The 25,017-nt window shown below is 49.8% G+C and overlaps 1 long non-coding RNA gene across 1 annotated transcript; it reads left to right on the forward strand.

Annotated features, from left to right (window-relative positions):
* The first annotated feature begins 6,726 nt into the window (after positions 1-6,726).
* On the forward strand, positions 6,727-9,397 carry LOC139179112 (uncharacterized). Its single transcript, XR_011563521.1, has 2 exons — positions 6,727-7,412; positions 7,666-9,397. It is a non-coding gene; the product is annotated as an uncharacterized lncRNA (long non-coding RNA).
* The last annotated feature ends 15,620 nt before the right edge of the window (positions 9,398-25,017 follow it).

Genomic DNA, 25,017 nt, shown 5'->3' on the forward strand with positions numbered 1-25,017 from the left:
CATAAAACCATGAGCTATTTAATCAAAGCTGACAAAAGCAATTCTACATATCACCAAGGAATGCCTATATGGCATACAAGATGGAACATAAAATCCATGCATTTATACATCAGCAAAATAAATCACAGCTGATTTATTTATACCGATTACCAGCGGTAAGGACAGGGGCATGGTGGTGCCGGTCTAGGGCCCCTTAAGCCAAGGGTGTCTGTGACCCCAGTCAGCTTTTTCTCCTCCTCCTGTGGTGCCAGTTTCTGTAGTCATCATGTCAAAAACAAGCATGATAGGTGCAGTTCTAATCATGTGCCCATAATTATTGTTTTATTTCTTTTAAGAAGTCTCTATGTATCTGGCTGTGTTGGGTCTCAGCCGTGGTACTGGGCTTCTCCAGTCACGGAGTGTAGGCTGAGCTTCCTGGTGGCATGTGGGATCTCAGTTCTTCGACCAGGATTGAACCCGCCTCCCCTGTCCTGGAAGGTGGGTTCTTAACCACTGGATCACCAGGGAAGTCCTTTGCTTATTCACGCTGATGGAGACATGTGCTTGTAGGAGTTAGGTCTGTATAATACAGTCACTACCACTTCGGCAAATCAACCAAAAAGCCAAGCGAAAGAAGCAAATGAACTAAAAGAACATGTCTGTGCCCTTTCTTACGTGGAGGACCAGTCTTTATTTCAGAGGCGGTCCCTCGAAGAGCAGGCTGCAGGGAAGGACGTGCCCTGGATTCACTGAGTCTCGTGACTCGTGGTTCTCATGGCTGTGCGTTGTCCACAGGGGAGGGGGACCTGCCACTTGTTAGAGCAGAATGCTTGCCAGAGGGCATCCTTTCGTTTGGAGGTGCTCCTAAACGGATGCGTTCGAATCTGCGAACCACGTGATGCCCAGTGTCTCATCTGGGAGTGAGTGAGGGCTGGAGGAGAGGGAGGGGCGCCAGGGGAGGAAGACTGAGTGAAGAGAAGTAACTGAAACAGACCCATGCCCCCCGAACTACAGCACGAGAGAAAAATGCCCCCAAGGCGGTAGGAACTTCTTCTTTGAGGGAATAGCCGAAGTGTAGTGTCAGATAAAACAGCAAGAGAAAAACGTGGCGTTTCCTCAGGAGAGAAAATTTTCCAAAAAGTCCCATAGAATGTGCAAAAGAAAGTTTATTTTTGGCCAAAACGCAAGAGACAACTTTGGCCCGTGGCAGATCTTGGCATGTTAGAGAGGGTCCCCTCATCCTGAGGGCGCTAGTGGTAAAGCGCCTGCCTGCCAGGAGACACGGAAGACATGGGTTCAATCCCTGGGTCGGGAAGGTGACCTGGAGACGGAAATGGGAACCCACTCCAGTATTCTTGCCTGGAGAATCCCCATGGACAGGGGAACCTGGCAGGCCACAGTCCATGGGGGTCACAGAGAGTCAGGCACAACCGAGCGACTAACACACTCGTTCTGAGGAGCTGTGAGAAGCCTCCCGGGCTGATCAGTTGCCACGGCAACCATTAATCTCATGGCTGAAGTTCTGAGTGATTTGGGATGAAGAATGTTCCCTTGAACACAGCCTACCCCCGACCTGTCTCCCCCCACACAGCTCCACCCTGGCTGCCCAGCGCCTCCCGTGGCTCTCAGGCTACGGCTGCTGCAAACGTCCAGAGGAATTCCGGCCCAGGCGGTCCGGCTTGTTGTCAGGAGGCTCTCACAGTCAGCCCGGCAGGTCCGAGGCAAGTCAGTGTGCGTGCTGGCACGGCGCGGCTCACCTGTTGTGTGGCCAAGTCACGGGGTTGCTGCTTGTCCTCTTTGGGCCCAGGCCAGGCAGCGTTTGTTCAAGTGAAAATTCAGGCCCTGTGTGTGCAGCGTGGCTGTCTCAATAGAAACGGGAAAACAGATTCCGGGAGAAGAAAAGAACGAGGGAGTGGGTGGCGGGGGCGAGCCAGCAGCTGTGTTGTAAGGTGTCTTAGTCAAGGACGGTTCGGTGGCAAGAAACAAGAAGCGACTCAGCCCGGGTGAAGAAGGGCTTGTTGGACCGTGTCAGGGTCCGGAAGCCGGCAGGGACGGCAGGCTGACGTCATGGGAGCTGGGAAGTCCTCCTCGCAGCCTCACACCCTTGCCTCCGCCCTCTCATCTCCGAGGCATGCCTGCTTCATTCCTCTCCCCGTAGACCAAGTCTTTGCAAGGCCTCGCTGCCATCACGGGGTCCGATGTGGGCTGGGGGCACCGTGGTACCTGGGGTGGGGGGCTCTGACTCAGTGTGGCCCCTCCGGCAGAGCCCCAGCACTCAGCAACAGGTCTGCTTCGAGAGGATCTGCAGGCAGCATCTGCCACTGGTCTCATCATCATTTCTGGCCAGAGGGAGAGTTCAGAGCGTGGTTTTTCCTCTCTGGCCGAGTGGGTGGGGGAAGGTTCTCGGAGAAAGAGGTAGACCTGGGGGGAGAAACAGGAGGTGGAGGAAGTGACAGACACTTGCAGAATGAAGGCTTGTCCTGGGCACTGGCAAACCCGGATGGGTTGGAATGGCCACTGCACATAATCAACAGCGTTGCTGGGCCCGACCTTCCTGCCTGGGTGCCAATGCCGCGATGGGGGCACAGGCTGTCTTATGGGTTCTAGAGCGGACAGGGAGGTGGTGAATCAGGAGGGGCTGGAGGGCTGCCAAGCAGGTAGAGGAGCTGGGTCCCTGAAGGTCCTGGTGAGAACCGAGACCAGGAGTCTGGGGGAGATGGCCCTCAGAGAGGCTGCAGTCGGGGGTGAGGTGTGGGCTCTGGGTGGGTGTGGGTGGTGTCTGGGTGGAGGCCACGCTGAGTGTGCTGGAGATGCCTTCATAAGTGTTACATTTGTGGGTGGTGTGAGGGGCTGAAATTCATGCGGGGAAGCCCTAGCCCCCAGGACCTCAGAATGTGTCTGTACTTGGAGGAGGTGGAGTCTTTAAAGAAGTTGTTTAGGTAAAAGGAGGTCATGAAGCTGGGCCCTAGTCCAACGGGACTGGTTTCCTTATACGAAGTGGGACTCAGGACCCAGACACACACTGAAGGAAGACCGTGTGAGGGCTCAGGGAGGAGGCGGCGTCTGTAAGCGGAGGAGAGAGGCCTCCGAAGGAACCAGCTGTGCTGGCGCCTTGATCTTGGCCTTTCAGCCTCCAGAACTGGGCAGATACACTTCTTCTATTTACCCTGGTCTGGGCTCCTCAGTTATGGCAGCCTGAGCAGACGAACACAGATGGCGTATGGGGGAGAGGGTCATTTATTGGCCTAGAAGCAGTGCTGGGGTTTAAAGAGAAGGCCAATCACACCCATCTTTGCAGTGAATCATGGGTGTGTGTGTGTGTGTGTGTGCTCAGTCGTGTCCAACTCTTTGCAACACCATGGACTACAGCCCGCCAGGCTCTTCTGTCCATGGGATTCTCCAGGCAAGAATACTGGAGTGGGTTGCCATTTCCTCCTCCAGGGGATCGCCCCAACCCAGAAAGCAAACCCATGTCTTCTGCACTGGGAGGCAGATTCTTGACCACTGAGCCACCAGAGAAGCCCCCGTGATTAGGCAGAATTCTTAGTAAAAGCCACTTGTCAATATGTATAGAAAATTGTAGAAGTACTCATATTTGTTGACTCAGTAAGATTCTGATTATAACTGTATGGCTCAGTCTCGGACCAAGTCTAACCCACGATACTGAATTTCCCCACTAGAGGTGGGTATTTGAGATGAAGCCACAGCGGGCATTGAGGAGAAGCTATTGGTTGTAGAAACAGCGAGGTGTTAAGGCAAGTAGAAATGGATAATCTAGAAAATGTTCCTTGCCATATGGCAAGAACTGTGGGCTTTGCTTTTCTTTGATGTAGAATGAAACAAGCAAAAAAACCCCAGAAGACCAATTGTCAGTTAAGTATTAGTGTACCCAGAGCTAAGACCAAATTATTCCCTATCATATTTTATAATATTTTACCAACTCGCTTTTGCGTGTCTCAAGATTGTTTTTCTTTTAAAATACTCTAGTAAGCATTTAGCTAACACTTAAAATTAAATCACATTAATAATTTATATTCAGTATAATATATTACAGGGCTTCAGTTACATTGTAATCTTTTGACCAAAGTGCTTTACCGTGCTCGACTTCTGGATGAATGCCTGGTGACCTGGCGTTTGCATTATTGCTTTTATTATGTTAACACTCATAACCTGGGTTTTATGGTACAGCAGTTTCGAAGAACAGTGGAGCCTATAGTGAGCACAATAATGATATGGAAACCTTTCCCAATTTAGGAATAGGACTGAATATAAAATATAAATCCTGACTTTCTGAACCACCACGATCGGTTTGTGTCTGTGTGGCTCTGATAAGGCTTGTGGAATGTGTTTGCTTTTAGATTTTATTTGATGGGCAAGTGGGAATGCTTTGAGACTAAGTGGTTGTGGATAAAGCTCTGAGCTGCAGATGTCACACACCTGCCAGCCTTGAGTGGCCCTTTCTTTCTCGAGCGGCTGTGATGTCCCTTTGCCTTCTTCTAGCGTGACTCCTCTTTCCGGCATGCTCTCGAGCCATGAGTCATTTCGGCAGGGCGTCCCTCTCAGTATCTACTCCAGAAGCCAGCTGTGTGTTCGAGGAAGGGGGACGGTGCTTTGAAAGTTGCAAAGGGTTGCTATGTGGGGGAGATCTCGGCCACCCTGCGGAGAGGACCCGAGCTGAGGCTGACCCTGCACTCATGGCCACGGCACGTGCTCCTTCTCAGCCCCTGCTGGCTCGCCTTCTGAAAGCTGCAGTGTGAGCCTCCCCACGAGCCCGCCTCCCTCCTCTGCGAGACCCTGGCGACACGTGGGTCAGTGAGCCACGTTCCCCTCAGTGGGACGACTCCGTCTGGGACCCGTGTCAGTTACCGTCTGCTGGGTCCTGCGTCTGCTGTTCCTACATCACGAAAACTGGCTTCTCCGTGCCCAGCAGATCCCGCCACCCGCAGTGGCCCCCTCGGGGGCATGGTCCTGCTGGACATGTGGACAGACGTGAACTTGCACGGGAGTCAAAACACCCGCCTGCAGCTGCCGGCTCGGGTGTTTCCTTTCCCGCTTCTTTCAGTCACCTGTAGCTTTTCTTAAATCCGAGCGTGGGTTCCCTTCCTCGGCTCCTTGGCTTCCATGGCTCACCATTGCTCCAAGGGGCATATCACCCATTTTATTTTTAGCATGGTACCCACTTCCCTTTCCAGCTGGCTTCCCTCCAACTGCCTGCATACTTGCTGTTCTCTAGATCATGATGCTTGGGGCCTGCTCCGCACCTAACCTCTACGCTTGGTCCCTAAGTTTCCTCCTTCGCCTGCCCCTCCTCTTTGCACTGCTTCTGTGGATTTCTATTCATTCTTTGAGGTCCAGTTAAAAACCTAGACTGTGGCAGCATCTCTGACCACCTCACAAAGCCAGGTTTTTGTGCTTAATGCGGTGTATTCCAACCTGCCATACCACTTACCGTGTATGACAGTGATTGATGTCTTTGCTGGCCTTTTCCATTGACTTATTGGTCTAATTAATTCATTTAACCTACTTTTTAACACCTGGCATTTGATAGATGCTTAAATAAAAGTCTGTTGAATATAAATGGATAGCTCAACTTCCCTATTTCCTCCAGTTGACCATGAACTTCTCAGAAGCACCATTCTGTTCTTCTGTTTCCCCACGGAACTCAGCTCAGCGCCTGTCACATAGTAGATGCTAAGTAGATGTTGAAAGTGTAACATGTATTAAAAAGAAGGCTGAATAAATCAAAATGCAAATTGCTTGGTAATATTTCAGGTTAGGAGTAAGGTGGGAGAAATACGGTTAACGCTGCCCATTTTTTGGATGAAGGAGCTGTAGAACACAGAGGGTATATTGTGAGGACAGCTCTTTTTATTTTATTTAATACGTGTATTTATGGTTGTGCTGGGTCTTATTGCTGTGTGGGCTTTTCTCTAGTTGCAGAGACCGGGAGCTGCTCTTAGTGTGGAGTCTGGGCTTCTAATTGCAGTGGCTTCTCTTTCTCGTCTGAGTGTGGACTCAGTAGTCGGGGCACATGGGCTTAGTTGCTCCACGGCATGTGGGGTTTTCCCGGACCAGGGATCGAAGCTGTGTCTCCTGCATTAGCAGGCAGACTCTTTACCACTGAGCCACCAGGGAAGCGCGGGCACAGCTCTTTGATGTTTATTACTGCTTTGCTTCTTTGGACACTTCTGGAAGTCTCAGCTGAAGTGATGCCGAAGAACTGGGTTCACATCACAGCATTCCCTGCTGACCCTTCTTCCAGAAGTCTTAGGACCTGGAATAGCCAAGGACTCTCGCCAGCTGAGCACATCGCTGTGTAAAGAACCCCCAGCACCTCTCGCAGCCCCTCCCCCTAGAAGGTCAGTGGCTCTCTGGGATCCACAGCTCCTCTGGAAATCAAAGTGGGCTCCGGGTTCAGTCCAGCTTTCCCATCAAGCAATAGGTATTTACGTGACCAGCGTTGAAAGCTTCATTTAAAAGCATCATATTTCTGTGGATTTTTTTTTTCTTTTTCACGTTTAGAATCAGGGTCGTTCACTCACTCAGCGACACTGAACAGACTTTCTGCCCCTGTGTGTCAGACGTTCTGCGAGGCACTGGCATCCAGTGACGGGTAAGGTGAACCGAGCCCTGTCTCGGGGGCTCCCAGGCCAGTGGCGGGGCTGGCAGACCCCACACTTGACCACCGCACACGAGGATTGCACACAGTGGAGGGGTGCAAAGTGCTCAGGGCCCCAGCGTGGAGGCGGGGGCTGGGCTGGAGGGGCTTGGCCACCAGGGCCCTTTGTCCAGACGGGATGACTCAGAGCCTCCAGGCCCCAGAGACAGGAGGAAGCCAGGAGGAGCGGGGGGAGGAAACGCTTCAGAGAAGAGGAAATAAGCACAATGTCCTCTCCTCTGCCCACGTGCGCTCAGGTAGCTTTCTGTTCCATTGTTCTCGGGTCATTCTGCTCCCCTTCCCCGAAGAGTTTAACCCTGTCTCCAGTTTCTGTGCATGCACACACACACACAGACGCACATACACACTGACACACACCAGACACACACAGACCCCCCCACGTACAAACACAAACACAGCCACACATACACAGACCCCCACCCACAGACACACAGAAAGAGAAACACACACACAGACCCTCAGACACAGACACAAACAGAATACACACAAACGGAGACCCACCCACACACACTCACAAGCACAGACCTCCCCAACACACACACACACACACTCACACACACACACTCACATGCACAGACCTCCCCAACACACACACACACGCACACACACACTCACATGCACAGACCTCCCCAACACACACACACACACACACACACGCAACTCCCACGGTGGTCTCTGCTCCAGCTCTCAGAATGGCTGATTCTGTCTCAGCCGCTGCTTCTGGGGCAGCCGCCCTGCACCCCAGCGAGAGAGGGTACGTTCTTATTGGAGCAGCAGAAAATTAATGAACGGAGGCGACACAACATGGATTTCAAGCAACAGAAGGGAGAGAGCTAAACTGCTTTGTCCTGGCAGCTACACACCCGGGCGCTCTGTCAGCGATCACCTGCAGAACCGTCCACCTTGACTGGTGGTGGCATTCTGTCTGGGGACTGCTGAAGCAGGTATAAAAAGTGAAACTATCATAAAAGTTAAAATGGCAACTGTCGATTTGCTTTATTTTACAGGTTTCACAGCTCAGGCAGACGAGGAGTTAACTTGCAGCAGAGTGAGGCAGCAGCGGAGCAAAAGTCACGGTGCTATTTCTTGGAACGATTTCTGCTCAACCAGTTATGTTTCTCAAGCTCTCTGAACGCGTGCCAGGCGCTGTCTGCAGGGGCCGCGGCGGCCGCACGGCCGGCACTGGGCGTTCTCGTCTCCGGGCGCTGTGCTGAGCAGTTGTTACAGTTATCTCTTTAATTGGTCTCCTATTTGTCTTTATTTTAAGCAGTGGCTTCTGGTAGGAAGTGCACTGCACTAGGAGTCAGAGTATCTGGGGTCTCATCTTAGCAGGGCACGGTGGACTGTCGCCTTCGGGAGGGATTTGATTCTTTACTCTCTCGAGAGGAGAAGCAATTAAACATCTCAGAGCTCTCTCAAGGTCCTTCCTGATTCCGAGAGCCTCTGTGCTAGACCCAGGTTGGCAAACCGCGGCCCACAGGCGCGTCACTTTGGCCCACACCTGGGTGTCTACGAGCCGAGAGCGGCTTTTACGTTTTTAATGCTGGAGTCAAAAGAAGAAGCCTGTTTTGTGACCTGCGACAGTGACGGGCCTTCCAGCGTCCATCAGTAAAGTCTCATGGGAACATGCACACACCCATTCACGTGCATGGTGCCCGCAGCCGCCGCCTTGGCACGGCGGGGGCAGAGCTGAGGGGCTGCAGCTGAGACAGACCATGTGCCCACAAAACCCGACACGCCTGCTACCTGGCCCTCTGCAGATGGTTTGCTGTGGCCCCACCTGTTTGCCACAGCACAACATGTAATCTGCTTCTTGCGTTTAGGAAAGCGATGCTGTCTCGCGAGTTACTGCAAGGACTCCCTGGTGGTCCAGTGGTTAAGACTCGGCGATTTCACTGAAGGAAGCATGAATTCGATCCCTGGTTGGGGAACTAAGATCCCACATGCTGTACAGCAACTGTCCAAAAAAAAAAAAAAATGGAGCTATAAGGATTAAAAGAGATGATGGGTGAAAAGGCATTTTGAGGAAGTCAAAAACATACGCAAATATTCACGATTCCATTAGTATTGATAAAGAGGACTTCCCTGATGGCTCAGTGGTAAAGAATCCACCTGCCGGTATAGGGGATGTGGGTTTGATCCCTGGGTCGGGAAGATTCCCTGGAGAAGGAAATGGCAACCCACTCCAGTATTCCTGCCTGGGAAATCCCCTGGACAGAGGAGCCTGGTGGGCTACAGTCCAGGGGGTCACAAAGAGTCAGACATGACTGAATGGCTGTGCACACAGCAATGCTGATAAAGGACATCAAGTGCATAAAAACCCAGCTCAGAGGGTGGCTGGATGGAAAAGGGACAGACCCTGATTGACAGTTTGTACAAAGACAATTCTAGTTCCAATCAGCATGGCTGAACGAGGTTTGAACAGGTTTGTAGATGTATAAGGTTACGTGTGAATCTGGGAGGGAAAATAAGAACTCGATCGATAGGCTGGTGTAATTCTAGGTGAGCTCTTATGCCTCAATTATTTAAGCCACTGTTGCAATTCTGTTTTTTAAAGTCAATTTATTTGGGATTGAAAGATAATTGCTTTATGATATTGTGTTGGTTTCCGCCATAAATCAACATGAATCAGCCGGAGGTACACGTATATCCCCTTCTTCTCGAACCTCCCTCCCACCTCCCACCCCATTATAATTCTGTTTTAAAATAAATAAGAGGGTAAGTACCCACCCAACTTCATTTCAGTGTTTTAAATTATTTTGTTTATTTATTTGGCTGGGCTGCTTCTTCACTCTGTCATGTAGGCTTCTCCAGTTGCGGTGAGCAGGCTTGATTGCCCCGTGGCGTGTGGGGTCTTAGTTCCCCGACCAGGGATGGAAGTGGTGTTCCCCGCGTTGGAAGACAGATTCCTTACCACTGGACCACCAGGGAAGTCCTTATTTCAGTGTTTCAGAAGTTTTTTTTTCCAAAGTGAATGTTGACCTCTCATGGATGAGACCTAGTTGTCTGAATATACGAAGTTGTCTCAGGCAAAGCTGTCCCAAATAACGAAAAGGAAGAGTTACATATTAGGAACAAATATAATTTTAGAAAAATTAAAATAGCCATGATCTATGGGCTTTGTCACAATAATATTAGGATAACCTCTCACCCATGAGGTACTTCGTCTTTTACTTCAGTGTTCAACAAGAAAGCGAAGCTCTACTCATTTACTAGAGTACAAGTTACTCTACTTGTTTAAACTTTGACTCATTCAAAAAGTTGGGGAGAAAAATGAACATTTGAAATGGGGCTGAATCAACTTCAGATCTGGTTGAAGTTTTTCAACTTTAAGAGTTGAAGTTTCTCATGAGAGGTTCCGAGGGCAGCGTGCAGAATTCCGAGGGCAGGGTAACTTAGAAACGGCAGGTCTTGGGTTTTCCTATTTTCTAATAGTCACTCTCCAGGAAGCTTCCAGGTCCACACAGTGTCTGTGTATTTGGTATGTTCCTAGGGATGTTCTTTCCCTGAGAAGGTGACCAGCTGTTTGCCTGAACTGGTGGCGTTTGCTGCGTGCATGTATGCTTACTCAGAGCCGTGAACCAGCTTCACACAGGAAGCGGGCCTCCCCACCTCTTTCCTGAGTGACCTGGGCCATGAGCTCCCAGGGGGCGAGGGTACCAGTTCCAGGGCTGGTGGCCTGGCTCCTCTGGGTATTAACAGTGGGACCTTGGGCAGCCCCTTAATCCTGCTGCCTCTCAACTTCCTCGTGTCCAAAGGGGGATGACTGTCGACCTTACTTCACGCATCTGCAAATACTGAGTGGAAAAATCCACGGAAAAGAGCTAACAAAGGGTGCCCGGCGTGCAGCCCTCTTTCAATAGACGTTAGCCATTCTTAGTATCCTGGGTGGTGAGGTGGCTCCAAGTGAGGAAAAGCAGCCATTTGTTGGTGGTGGGGATTCGAACAAGGGCCTTTCCACTTTCTGCAAGACTTGGGTCAGTTGGCAAATGTAGAGCGTCCAGCTCATGGGGCTGGAAGGGATGAAAATGTCAGCTTGAATTTATGATCAACTTTAAGTCTTTGCAGAATGTCTCAGGCAGAGGCAGTTCTGTAGGACTTGATGAGTGAGTTTTTACACTAATATCCATCCAAGAAGATGATGAAGTACACATTGGTCATTTGATGTGTCAGGAGTGGTCAATAAACAATGACAAAGGATCTTGTATATTCTCACAATAAACACGGCCGCTGCTTCTCACCGGCTTCCTTGATAAGCACCATCTGGACCTGGCTCTCGCCTGGGAGGCAGATCACGGCCGTGATGCAGGGTAATGTCATGGCCTCCTGAAGATTTATCTTTGCCCTCTTAAAACTTTTTTTAAAGGTAACTGAAGGGGCTCCCTGTCTTCAGACCTGGCTGGAGTCTGAGGGTCCACTTTCCGGTTTGGAGCACAAGTTTGGGTAACAGTTTAATATTTTTTCTTGAACCGTCCCCTCAGCCTCTTGCTTCGGCACTGAAGGAGGGGTGAGCTGGGTGTGAGGGACTTGGGAACTTGGAGTGGGGAAGATAGGGCTTCGGGGTGGTTGTCCCGTGTGAGGGTGTGGAGTAGGGACACTGGGAAGGGGGACTTGATTGTTTCATGTGTGGTGAATGGACCCTCCCTCTTTGGTGTTCGTATGAGAATCAGCAGTAAAGAACTCTATATTTTTGGACATTGAGCTAGTGTTTAACTGGACCAAGATGGGGCCACCAGCTTGTGGCTTGTTCCCTAGAAGACTGCTTGAGATCGTCAGGCCCTTGTATTAGTAAGCGTGGGGCACCTAGGAAGGACTTGTTGAATAAGTCACCACCACCCTGGTTGCGGGTATGTACCTCATGAATCTTCAAATGGATACATTTAACTATAAACATCCTCTAAATCTCCTTTTCAGGGAACAAGCCAGTTACTGTAAGTCTCTTTCAGCCTTTCCCTGCCCTCCCCCCTCCCCTACTCCCCTCCCCCACCGCTATACCCACATTCCAGAAGCAACTCCTGCCTTTTGAGGTCATCTCCCCTAGGGTTCCCAAGTCTGTCCTGAGGCCTTCTGACCTTGTTTCCACATGACAGGGGTGGTCACGAACTTGGGGAGCTTGTGATGGTATTTGCTCAGGAACCAGGAAACACGGACATTCTCTGTGGTCCAGCCAGCGCTCCCTCCACAAAGTCACAGAGGAAGATGCAGGTGTGGGAGTAGGCCACAGCCACGCCGTGATGTGGAAAAGGAAGAAGTGACATAAGGCAGAGGAGAGAGGATGGCCCTCGGTCACCATCAGGAGTGGGCGAGGAAGAGTCGAGTCATCGGCACACAGAGCCGAGTCTCTGGTTCCTGACTCGAGCTTGGTCTCGGGGTGTGGGTACAACCTCGTGTGCCTCGTGTGTGCATGCTGAGAGACAGCAGACTCGAGCTGTCTCTTGAGGCTGAGCTGGCCGTCCGTGTGTGGTCACACTGACCTGTGCTGTTGTGGCCCCCTTGTCATGGGAGTGGGGGTCAGGAGTGCTCTGAGTGAACCAGCCATTCACATAAGGAAGTCCATCTAGCATCACAAATTCAAATGTAATTGAATAAACACTGCGCTCCGACTGTGTCCCAAGAGCTAGAGCTAGAAAGATGCACACGAAATGGAATCCACTCTCAGGTGTCTCACAGCTCCGTGAGACCAGAAGCATATAATTAATGTTATAGTAGTGTATGCAGAAACAGTGAGAAACTTTACTTTTTTGGGATCCGAAATCACTGCAGATGGTGACTGCAGCCGTGACATTAAAAGACGCTTGCTCCTTGGGAGAAAAGCTATGACCAACCTAGACATCATGTTAAAAAGCAGAGACATTACTTTGCCAACAAAGGTCCATCTAGTCAAAGCTATGGTTTTTCCAGTAGTCATGTACAGAGGTGAGAGGTGGACTATAAAGAAAGCTGAGCACTGAAGAACTGATGCAGTTGAACTGTGGTGTTAGAAAAGACTCCTGACAGTCACTTGGACTGCAAGGAGATCCAATCAGTCCATCCTAAAGGAAATCAGTCCTTAATGTTCATTGGAAGGACTGATGCTGAAGCTGAAACTCCAATCCTTTAGCTACCTGATGTGAAGAAATGACTTATTGGAAAGGACCCTAATGCTGGGAAAGATTGAAGGTGAGAGGAGGAGAAGGGGACGACAGAGGATGAGATGATTGGATGGCATCACTGACCCGATGGACATGAGTTTGAGTAAACTCCGGGAGTTGGTGATAGACAGGGAGGCCTGACGTGCTGCAGTCCATGGGGTTGCAAAGAATTGGACACGACTGAGCAACTGAATTGAACTGAGTGTATGCAGAAGGCGCTGTGGGAGGCAAGATGGAGGTGAAGTCTGAGGAGCAGCAGGCCTGGTGTGGCCTGGGAGCCCGTCAGAAATGTAGGTCTCAGGCTCCACCCCGAAGCCACTGAAACCAGCATTTCAGCTGGGCCCCCAGGTGACTGGTTTGCAGAGTAAACCTGGAGACCATCAAGGTTTGGACCACACTGTGTCGTAGACTCGGGGTGTTCACCCTGCAAACGCTGTCTGCGCCCTCGTTCTGTTGCTGTAAAGTGGAGTTCAATGAGGAATGCCAGGGCTGGTCGTCTGTGTCCCCCAGGGCTTCTCTCAGGACGTTTGCACTTGGCAGCGAGAACACAAACTGCTTTCTAGATGTTTCTGCCCATGAAGTGCTTAAAAGAAAAAAGGGTTAGTCTTTGAGTTGTGTCCGATTCTTTGCAACCCCATGGATTGTAGCCCACCAGGCTGCTCTGCCCATGGGATTTCCCAAGCAAGAATATTGGAGTGGGTCGCCTTTCTCTTCTCCAGGAGAAGAAGAAATATTCCTGACCCAGGGATCGAACCTGGGTCACCTGCATTGGGGGTGGATTCTTTACCATCTGAGCCACCAGGAAGCCCACATCAAATGCTTGAAACTTACTGCTTTCAGATTTTTACTTGCAGCCTAATGTCACATTGGAGGTTATAGGCTGTTCCCATACTTCTGGGTCAGGCTTTCTCCTACATCACATCGACAGCCCTGTTTGTGACCTTTATTCTTCAAACCTTCTTCCACTTTTCCCTTCTAGAAGTTTCCAAACTTGTTTCTGGGTCTCGTATTTTGGAGGGCAGTGGCGGCGTCTTTTCAAATAATTCCCTAACCTACCAGCATCCCCTGTGTTCATAAGCAGAATGGGAAGGAAGCCTTTCTCCTTTTTCAGGATGTATTAACTTCAAAGAAATGGGACCATCCTCTGGGAGAAAGGAAGAACCACATCCTGAGACTTGGGTGCCGCTTTCAGGGGCTCGCCCAAAGGCACATGTGTATGAGCCCAAAATAAACTAGACTCTAGGCACCACAGAGGTGTTTTTTGTTTTTTGTTTTTTTTTTTAATGAAAAAGTTTGAAAGCATAACTTTTCAGCTCTGCCCCTGCAGTTTTTCAAGCTACTGCAGAATTAGTGATATTTCGAAGTATGGGAAATATAGGGAAATGGGAAGAGAATTCTTTCTCCTTTCACCTTCCTATGGGGCCTTTCCAGATGGCTCAGTAGTAAAGAATCCACCTGCCAATGCAGGAGACGCAAGAGACACAGGTTCAATTCCTGGGTTGGGAAGATCTCCTGGAGAAGGAAATGGCAACCCACTCCAGTATTCTTGCCTGGAGAATCCCATGGACAGAGGAGCCTGGCAGGCTGCAGTCCATGGGGTCGCTAGGAGTCAGACACGACTGAAGCGACTTAGCAGCAGAGCTGTCTGGGTGCATCTTACCAAGTCAACCCCAGAACCAGATAACCGGTCTCAAAACATCCAACTTTGACACACTGTTCCCGCAGAGTGAACGCTCCGCTGAGCAGTTAGTGGACCTTCGTTCCAACTCAGGGGAGAGAACTTGGACCAAGGAACTTGGGCGGGGAGAGCAGCACTTTCTTACCCTAATTTATCAAGGGTACATCTGAAAGAGTCACCGTTAGGACCTATTCCAACAAAGACATCCTGCCAAATGCAAAGACCTAAACACAAACGAAAAGGGATTAGAATACGATGGACACAGAGGTTAAAGCCAGGTCTCTCAAGGGCAGCATTAGACGTTTGGGGCTGGAAGCCTGGCGGGCTGCAGTCCATGGCATTATAAAGAACTGGACACGACTGAGCGACTAAGCACAGCACAGCAGAGCACAACTCTTGGTCAGTGAACTCCTGTTCACCCTAGGAGGTTTAGAAGCATCCCTGGGCTCTCCTTACCAGATGCCAGTCCCAGTCCCTCAGCTGTGATAACATGAACTGTCTCCAGCATTGCCACACAGCCCTCTGGGAGGTACCGTCACCTTGGGCCAAGAACAACTGGGTGAGAGTAACTAATGGGCTAGCTGGATTCACAGCCCCGCTCTGCCAGCTACTTGCCCCAAATCTTGGATTTAAATCTCCAGGTATCCCCTGAGCTCAATTGCTTCATCTGTAAAAAGGGGGATATTTCACAGGATCACTGTTAGATTAAGGGGTAAGTGTACACCATCTGGCACACAGTAAGTGTTCAATAAACATTAACTACGTTTAGGATGATAATGACAACCTCTCACCTGAAGTGAAATACTGTAACCCATAAAGGGGGTTGACTCACTGATAAGATTAAAGACACAGAAGACATCTTAGATGGTCACACGGGGAATGATTCTGCAGTTGTGAAGAGAAGCCACGCTTCCCCACCCATACTCACAACCAGCTATGAGAAAAGCGCTACATACATCGGATTAGCAGAGAAGCTCGGGAAAGCCTGAAGGACTCAAATAGCCTTAATGGGGGTGCCAGTTTTAACCTTGGAAATCTGGGAAACAAGAGGGCACAGTGTAAACAGAGTGGAAAAAAAGAACAGAGGGCCATTTAGAGGAGCTCTAAGGCTCAAACCCAACCCTCCCTCACTGTGATACCCACTGTCTCGCTTAGGCGCCTCACTTAGACAGTCCCCTTGAAATCCGAGCTACACGGCGACTCCCCCAGGCCACCCCGACCTGCTTGGGCTCCCTGAAGATAGAAGCAGGAACACCCCTGCCTGGGGCTGGAGAGGCCATGGGATAGGGTTAAAATTACACTGAAGAAGCACCAATTTTTGATTGATTTTATTATGGATGCATAAATCAAGCGAGATGTGAACTTTGAATTGATTGCGACACGTCGCGTTATCAGTGTGTTCTCAGATTATTTAATTTCTGGTCTGATCTTATCTCCTGTTTCCCAAGATGCTTCAGAAGGCTTTCATGTCCACAGCCTAAATCACCTTTTTTTTCTCTTGCCAGGGGTCCATGTTCCCAGAGCGTGCGTAGATGGGGACACGTTTTACACAGTACAACTTAGCAATTTTGGGACCTCTCCCTTGCCTTCGGCAAATTCCTTATGGTTTGAAAGAAAAATCTATCAAGTTCTCTTGGGTTTTTTTGGTGTATCTTTAATCAGGGCAATCGTTTTAAGACCTTGGTTTATTTTTACATGTTACTCATCTTTTTTTTTTTTTTTTGCATTTTGCATTTCATTTAAGTCTTTCATTTATTCATTTAAGTCTTAAAATTTCAATATCCCTTGAGTGTTACCAGGGTTATTCTTCATGGCAGAAGACTCAGAAATACTGATCTATATCTGCAGCTTTACCGGGCTCTAATTTTTATTTTTGCCCTGAGACACCATTATTAATCAAGATCCTGGTAGAAAGAAGATGACTGAACTGAAAAGAATATATTAAGCACTTTGGGCTGAGTTAAGGGATCAACCGGGGATGGTACGGCCCTGGGACCAAGAACAGTGAGGAACTGTGACCGCCCTGACGCCCAAGCGATGGGCCGTGAGCCCGATGAGAAACGTACAACAGGCAGCCCTGGAGAAGCCTGGAGGTGAAAACTCCCTCTTTGCTCCCACCTTTTGGTTTCTTAAGGGTGCCTGTGATCCTCCGATCTGGGAGATCCGGTCTGGAGAGGTGAGCTTCCCAGGCACAGTGAAGGGCAGAGAATAATACATCTGGATGGAGGTGGGGATGAGGCACAGACAGAATAACCAAAACCAGCCCCCCTTCACATTTGCCTGTTGAAATTCTCATTAGATTATCAATAGACGAGCAATTCTCCATAGATTGTCGGAGAATGCATGCCAATTTTATTCTTGTGATGAAATCATTTTCTGCTCTTCCTGGAGATGAGTATGTGTGTGTGTGTGTGTGTGTGTATATATATATATTTTTTTTTTTTTTTTCTTTTTAGCAACTTCTCTTTCTCCTGCTTTATCCTTCTCTTGTCCCTCTACAGAGTGGACAGCTGTCTTTAAGAGCCTTAATGCCCAGACAGAGAATGTGCTAGAAATGTTAGCTCCCAGCCCCGACTCTGCATCCACTGAGCCAGAAACTCTGGGGTGGAGCCCGCTGATCAGCATCCACAAGCCCTCCAGGGAGTCTGACGCAGGCTCGGGTCTGAGGAGCTCGGGCGGGATGCTGTGCGAATGCTCCCTGATGGTCTTCTCACACCACACCTTCTTGTTCCAGGCGTTGCTGTGGCAACCAGCAGTGCACAGGGTGTAGCCTGACCACACCTCGTGCCAGCTGCTCCACCGGTATCTTCCCTGCCTCGGGCTTCTCTTCCATCACAGTGTGGGATGCGTGGAGGAGCCTGCCCAGCTGTCCTTGGGCGTGTGCAAACCTGGAGTTGCTGGGGAGTTCGTGCGTAGTCTGGGGGCAGCCCTGGACCAGAGGAGGTTGGGAGCCAGAGGAGCAACCCCTCTCCCACCATCTTGGGGCGGAGGTGTGTTTTGGTGGCTCCTCGGTGGCTTCCAGTGGCCCTGAGCGCCCCTTGTCCGAAGCACTTGTCCACTCAGTGATAACACCTTTGGGTTGATTCTCCCTCTTCCCATTCTCTTCATTTTTGTTTCCTAGGATCATTTTCCAAAAGAAACACCCTGCACACTGACCCTTATCTGAGGTTCTGTGTCTTAGAGGAATCCAAGCAAAGATAATGTCCATCGCCCCTCCTTTGTCAACACTGTGCTCACCTTTAAGGACCAGTTTGACCTTTAAGGACCAGTTTGACCTTTAAGGACCAGTCTGACCTTTAAGGATGAGTTTGCATGTCACCTTTAGCGCATCAGGGCTTCTCTGGTGGCTCAGATGGTAAAGAATCTGCCTGCAATGCAGGAGACCGGAGTTCAATCCCTGGGTCAGGAGAAGGGCTACCCACGCCAGTGTTCTTGCCTGGAGAATCCCATGGACAGAGGAGCCTGGTGGGCTGCAGTCCATGTGGCTGCAAAGAGTCGTGGGGTTGCAAAGACGCGGACATGGCTTGACTGACTCACGCTTTCACCTTTTCCACTTTTAACTTGTAAGCCTCTGTCTCTCGGTTAGAATCAATTGCGCTCTCGCTTGCGCTTCCATGCACCTATTTTTCTTACATTCACAGCAGCGGTCATGTGTGTCTGGCACTGCGGTTCTGTAGTTCTCTGTCTCCCCACTGGACTAGTGTTCCCGAGGTCAGGGACAGTGTCTGTTCATTTAAGGAACACTCCCCCAACCCCTCCACCCCTGTCCTTGAGGGTTCTGAATCATGCTGAGCACAGCAAATTTCTGTTGAATTGAAGAGCACATCTGAGTCCTGACTGATGGTTTTTAAAGTCACATCGTAATATTCGTAGTACACCTGACTTTAGAGTATTGTATTCTTTGAAATTATGGTCTTGAAGCACTGAGGCTCTCTCTTTTACCTATTCTCAATCCGGTTGGTGCTTGAAATAAGGTGTAATTGGTTGTGACCATTCAGTACGCCTAGGGCTGGCTTGATGAGCGTGCATCCTTGAAGTGGCCCGGGGCTCTGTGTTCAGAAGGTTAAGGTTATTAAAGCTTTAAAGGTTTAATGCTGGGCTGTTGCTATTCTGAAATTGTTAATAATTTTATTCGTGAAGCTGGGTCTGGGAGTGAAGTCAGGCAGTGGAGCAGACACGTGAGCAGGGTGGAGGGTAGTATCTGGCCTTCCCGGCCACTCCACTCCATGAGCAAGTATCCCTGTGGATCCACAACACGTGGGAGCCCCAGGGAGAGTCAAAGTGAACCCAGGAAAGTGTGTCACATTCATGACTGAGCAAACCGGAGGAGGGGAGTGGGGAGGGGACCATGCTTCCCAGCAGAGCCAGAATGGGCTTCCAGTGCAGAAACTGGCATTTTGAGTGTGGGTCGCTCAGTCACTGTCAAGCCTCTCTGCGACCTCATGGACTGTAGCCCAGCAGGCTCCTCTGTCCTTGTAATTCTCCAGGCAAGAATACTGGAGTGGGTAGCCATTCCCTTCTCCAAGGGATCTTCCTGACCCAGGGATCGAACCCAGGTCTCTCGCATCACAGACAGATCCTTTACTGTATGAGCTGCCAGGGAAGACCACACCAGTGGAGTCCTAATAGACGCTGACTGCCAAGGAGCCCTGTCCCAGCCTTTTTCACTTGTGTTATTTCTCTGAATTAGTCAACCACTTATTCTGAAAATGACAATGTAGAAGAAATGACAGGGTAACCCACAATTCCTTTTCCTTGGGTTCTTCCTTACCTATCAGTAAGCGGAAGCTAGAAAACCTTGATCAAACGTGCACACGTCAAGAGGTGAAATAAACACAATTTGGTTAGTTTTATTTAGTGTTTCCACTGTTTAGATAAGAATAAAATATGTAGATCAGAACAAAATATGTATGCGTCTACGAACTATAAAATACCAGTTGTATAGTTTCATTGATTCTAAGTTGAATGCCCTTGTCTTGGCATTTGAAATCGTCTTTACCCTATCTTCTCCTTTTCTTCTGTGCGGTCATTTTCAGCATAAATGGTCTTTGCATAATGTTAAGGTGAATGGGGAGATTTAAATACATTCATTAGTAAAAAGAAATAACTCAAATAAGAATAAAAAATAAAGGAATGCATTAAGAAAATATTACGCAACGGGCCAAGGGTGAGGTGTGTATGTGTGCAAGCATGTAGAATAAAACGCTGGAATAAACAAGAAAAAAGATATCTGTAAGGTGAGCCGCTTCTCTTCCTGGTTAGAAGGCACCAAGCTTCGGGAATACAAAGACAGAAGTCAGTGTCCCCGCCTGAGGACTTCACACAGGAGCAGGGGTTCAGACGACAGCCCAAGAATCAGAGAAGAGGATGGGGGCAGCTGAGCCTCCAGCTGCGTGGGAGTCTGGAGCCGAGGGGGCAGCTGTGAGCCCCGAGGGAGTCTCCTTTCACGCAGGCCACCAGCCGCTCTCTTGACGGCGGGACTCCAACACCGCAGGAATCAATCTGACTCAGGGTCGCTTTCTTGACGGAGAGTCCAGTACATGGGTGGTGGAGGCTTTGGTCGCCCCGTTCACCTCGACTACCATGGCGAGGCTGTGGTCGAGGATGCCAAGAAAGAGAGTCTCAGGTGAAACGGTGTTTCCAAGAGAGTCCCTCTTAGGATGGCAGAACATGCACGGGTGGAAAAGAGAAACACAGGCGGGACCATGCCTGCCTTACGTGTGTTCTTATTCCCAAGGACAGTGCTTCCGTTTGCATTCTCAATTTCACAGCTAAAAATGAGAAGTCCTTGTGCCTTTCTTACGTCGACATATCAGTAATATTTCTCCTCTCCTTACATTTCAGAAATTCCTCATGTTGCTTTTCTGTAAGAGATTTAACAGCCCTGGAAAGAAAGACTTGTTCAAGAAGCCCCTTCTCAGGGGGTTCCGAGACCCCTGGAGGATGACGCATGTCAATAACTCGCATCCAGAGCCCCCTATCAATAAGCTGCTTCACCTGCCCCGAGTGATGACTCGATGCCACCACTGTTGGCGTGTTATTTACTTTTGGCCGCGGTGGCGTTTCATCGCTGTGCTCGTATTTTCTCTAGCTGTGGCGAGCAGGGCCGCTCTAGTTGGGATGTGACAGCCTCATTGCGGTGGCTTCTCTTGTCGTGGAGTGCGGGCTCTAGGCTCGAGGGCTTTGGTAGTTTTGGCACACGGGCTTAGTTGCCCTATGGCATGTGGGATTGTCCCGTGTCCCCTGCGTTGGCAGGCAAGTGCTTAACCACTGGACCACCAGGGAAGCCCCATTCGTGTATTTATTAGACTGAGAAATTCCCAAGAGCGGCTTCCTACCTGTCCCACCTCTGTGTCCCCCCAACCCCCACCCAGGACCCAGCGCAGGACCTGGTTCCGAGGAGGAGCATAGTGAAGCGGGCCGGTTGAACGAACAAGCGAATGCCAACTCATTGCTCCCAACGTGAAAGTGAAAGTGGAAGCCACTCAGTCGTGTCCGACTCTGGACACTGTATAGTCCATGGGATTCTCCAGGCCAGAATACTGGAGTGGGTAGCCTTTCCCTTCTCTAGGGGATCTTCCCAACCCAGGGATCGAATGGGGTCTCCAGCTCTTTGAATTATGATCTTTATTGCCTTATCTCCTCACTTCATTTATCACTCTTTCCTGACATCTTTCAGTAGAGTTTAATATACACATGTGAACATGCACCCCCTGCCACACACACACACACACACAGGCACACACACACTAACTTCGCGTAGCACAGCAGAGGCCGAGGAAAAGGTTTAGCGGGGACGCTCGCACTTGTGACGCCTGTCCACGGGCCCGCAGCAGATGATGGATGGCCTGGCTGCACGTCCCAGCAGGATGGTCTGTCGGTCGGGTCTGATTTCAGAGCACACCTGGAGGCCTGGTGACAGCCTGTGCTCCCGAGCGACTTTGGGAGAGAACTTATTTATTATAAAGCTAAAATTAAACGACGTGTTTTTACATGTTGTTCAGCAGCAGCAGCAGCTGAGACAAAACCTTTGTCAACGAGAGCTTTTCACACCTCGGATTTCAACCCAGCGAGCAGATTTCTGTGTCAGGCCGGTGTCGGTTTTCAGCTCTGAGAATGGATGAGCTGGGCCTCCCTGGCGGCTCAGTGGTGAAGAATCCGCCTGCCAGGGCAGGAGACACGGGTTTGATCCCTGATCTGGGAAGATCCCACGTGCTGCAGAGCGATTAAGCCCGAGTGCACCACAACTGTTTCGGCGGTGCTCTAGAGCCCGGGAACCGCACCTAGAGCCCACGTGCTTAGAGTCTGTCGCACAACACGAGAAACCCTGCAAGCAGAAGCCCCCCTCGCCGCAACTGGAGAAAAGCCCATTGCAGCCACAAAGACCCAGCATGGCCCCAAACAAATAAATTATTTAAAAAGGAAAGAAAAGAAAATGGAGGCGCTAATGTGGGAAAGCTAAAAGGCACGCCCTTTGTCTTCCTCGGGGTTAAAATCTTCTCATTTTAACTGAGGTCATTTTTCACCCCTGACCTACTCCTGAGTGTCTCCACTCCCAGCCAGGACACGGGGGTCCAAGGGAGGGTGAGCAGGCTGAGAGGCTTTCCTGGTGTGGTTGAGGGTGTTTTTGTCATCTGGGACCTGAAAAGCTGATCTCACTGCGCTCTCGTCCATGGAGTTCAATGGCGCCTTGGCTGCCCGGCCGCCAACTCCACTGCCCACGGGGCTGTGCTGCCAACCTTCGTGTCCCGTTGTCTCCTCACCACGCTTGCTGCCCATCTGGACAAAACATCCCGTTCAGAGTGAGAGGTCGGATTTGGACTCACCGAAACTGCTGGCTGCACCAGGCCTCTCCCACGGCAGCGCTTCTGCTGAGAACAACCATCTGAGCCCAGGTTTTCCTATGCTCACCCTTGGCAGTGCAGGAAAAAGAAGCCTCTAGACACAGACGATTACAGAGCCGGCTCTAACGCTCAAAAATAAGACGGGAACCAGACTGTAGGGCAAGATAAAGTGCTAATTGAGATGGAAAGATAAAGGCTAAGGAGACCCTCCTACCCGCTGGAATGGAAGCTAGGAAACCTTCATGGATAGGATGAGCTGGATGCAAGAAAGCCACCAATTGCAACATGACCTGTAGGCTGTTATCATCTAAGGCTATTGCGATGATGACTTTACAGTTGTAGCTCTTACGAAGTATTCAGGTACATGACTGTTGATTTTAAACCGTAAGTAGGTATTGCCCTCTTTTGCAAATGAGGAAACGGAGGCTTGTAGGAGTTTAGTGATTTTGCACCAGATATACAGCTAGTAGCTGGCAGAGCTGAGACTGGGAACTAAACCGACAGGTGCCTCATGCACTTTCACTGCTGATGAGATGAAGGTATGTCCTTAGGCATCTTTAGAAAGCAGCCAATTTAGAAGGGTATTAACAACAAGTACTCTGTAAACTTGTTACAATGCACAAACTTGCTAAAAACACAGGCGATATGCTGACGAGCCTCTCAGGGTCTAGAGAGGGAGGAATGCGTTAATTATTGTTGAGTACCTCCAGCTCTGTCAAGGTAAAAGGCGTTGTGTTGAGTGAGCGAGAACATTCTGGTCACTACACAGCGTGTTCTTTACTGAGGAGGAGGTACTTCTGAGCTTTGATGCGATGACCTAACATATCCCCTCAAGTGAAGCGAGGTCCAGGGCCATTTGTTCCCTTGTTAGGTGGGCTGGCTATTAATTCTGTTTCATTGGAACCTAGGCGCTGGGGAGATGATCATAGTCATTGGGAGATTCGTCTTTTGCCTTGAGATGAAGGAGCTGGTTCCCTGCTCTTGTGGATCAGGCTCTTGGTGACCGTGGCTAGCATGAACCCGTTCTCCAGCACGGACTCACTTCTGGGTGAACTAGACTCGACTGCGCTTCTGGGAGACAAAGCCCATGACGTTCATACCAAGTGCAGCTGGGTCCCCGCTGGGTCTGCCAGTTCACCTTCTCCATCACTTAGTATGAAAGTCTGCTTAGATGGTCCACTGAAACTACACTGTTCTCCAGCTCCTTCATCATCCGGTCCAATCTCCTCTCCTTGTAGAGGTCCCATTAGTGGTCATCTGAGCCCGCAGTGAGTTGAGTTCCTCGAAATTTACTGATTTTTTGATAGCTCTCGTGGCTGGAATTTGTCTTTCCCTTTCTAAATCAAGCTGGCATTCTTCTGTACCCTGTGTTCATTTCTCTAGAGCTGCACATAATTAATCTACTTCATCTACGTGAAAACTTTTGAATATTAGAATGCCGGCAATTATATATAGAATGCAAATGTTTTTAACGACACATGTCTCCTCTCTTCAACCATTTGAGGACTGTTTAATTTGAGAAAAGAACGTGATTGGGTGACTTCAGGATTGTAGGCAGACCAGCTTCTCTGGAATACAGTTATGAAGTGGTTTAATCGTTCGTTACATGGCGACTGTCAAGAGCTGCGAAGGTCTGTAGATTTACCTCCTTGCAAAGTTAGTAAGTTAGCCTACAACAGCTTCAGAGACGCCAACAAGACCTAGGTGACACCTGGATTAGAGACAAAGGAGATTCCCAGATGGCTCAGTGGCAAAGAATCCGCCTGCCAATGAAGGTAACACAAGGGATGAGAGTTCGATCCCTTGATTGGGAAGATTCCCTGGAGTAGGAAATGGCAACCCACTCCAGTATTCTTGCCTGGAAGATCCCACGGACAGAGGAGCCTGGTGGGCTACATTCCACGGGGCCGTGAAGATTTGGACATGACTGAGCAACAGAGCGCGAGTGCTCATGCGTGCCCGTGCGCACACACACACACACACACGTGTGCACGACACACACACACGTCTGAGTAATAGCAGTAGCTGGAGTATCATCATTGTTCTGTGCTTGTTCCCCAAGTCCCAGTTCCACAGAGTGGCCGAACAGGCCAGATGACACCTCCCCCCGGTAGGGCACCTCCCCCCGTGGGAGGGCACGCCACAGGAGAGGAGCCAGGCTTAGGGAAACCCCAAGCTTTTATAGTGGGCTGTACACTATAAACCTGCAACCTTTGCCTGGGGAAGCCTTTATCTTTTTCACTCTGGACAGCAGACAAACCAGCCCTGCGCTCTGGAGGGAGACCCCACCTCTGTCTTCCAAGGTTGTTCTCAGGGCAAACATCCTTGAAAAGATAAGCTGGAGCAAAGCCTGTCACTGCCTCTGCCTGAAGAAACAGGACAGACCCTGTGGGATGGCCTTCTGGCAGCGGCTTCCTCCAACTTCAACTCTTGCACACAGATCTCCAAAGTTTCCTAAACCTCTCCCCAGACCAAAACCAGGCAGAAAGATACAAGGGGAAGACAGGAAGATGGGAGGTGCAGAGTCCCTTTTTTTGTGCTGTTTCATTTACAACTTTTTTTCCCCACCTTTCTTTTATTCATGTCCAGAAATCTGGACAGTTTCCCTCAGAAGAAGGCAGATTAGAAGAATCAGATGTTTAGCAATACATGCATTCAGCAGAAATAGTATTACAGTTTATATGGCAATTAGAACTTATATACAAC

Source organism: Bos indicus, chromosome 23 (assembly GCF_029378745.1).
Source record: "Bos indicus isolate NIAB-ARS_2022 breed Sahiwal x Tharparkar chromosome 23, NIAB-ARS_B.indTharparkar_mat_pri_1.0, whole genome shotgun sequence".
NCBI lineage: Eukaryota > Metazoa > Chordata > Mammalia > Artiodactyla > Bovidae > Bos > Bos indicus.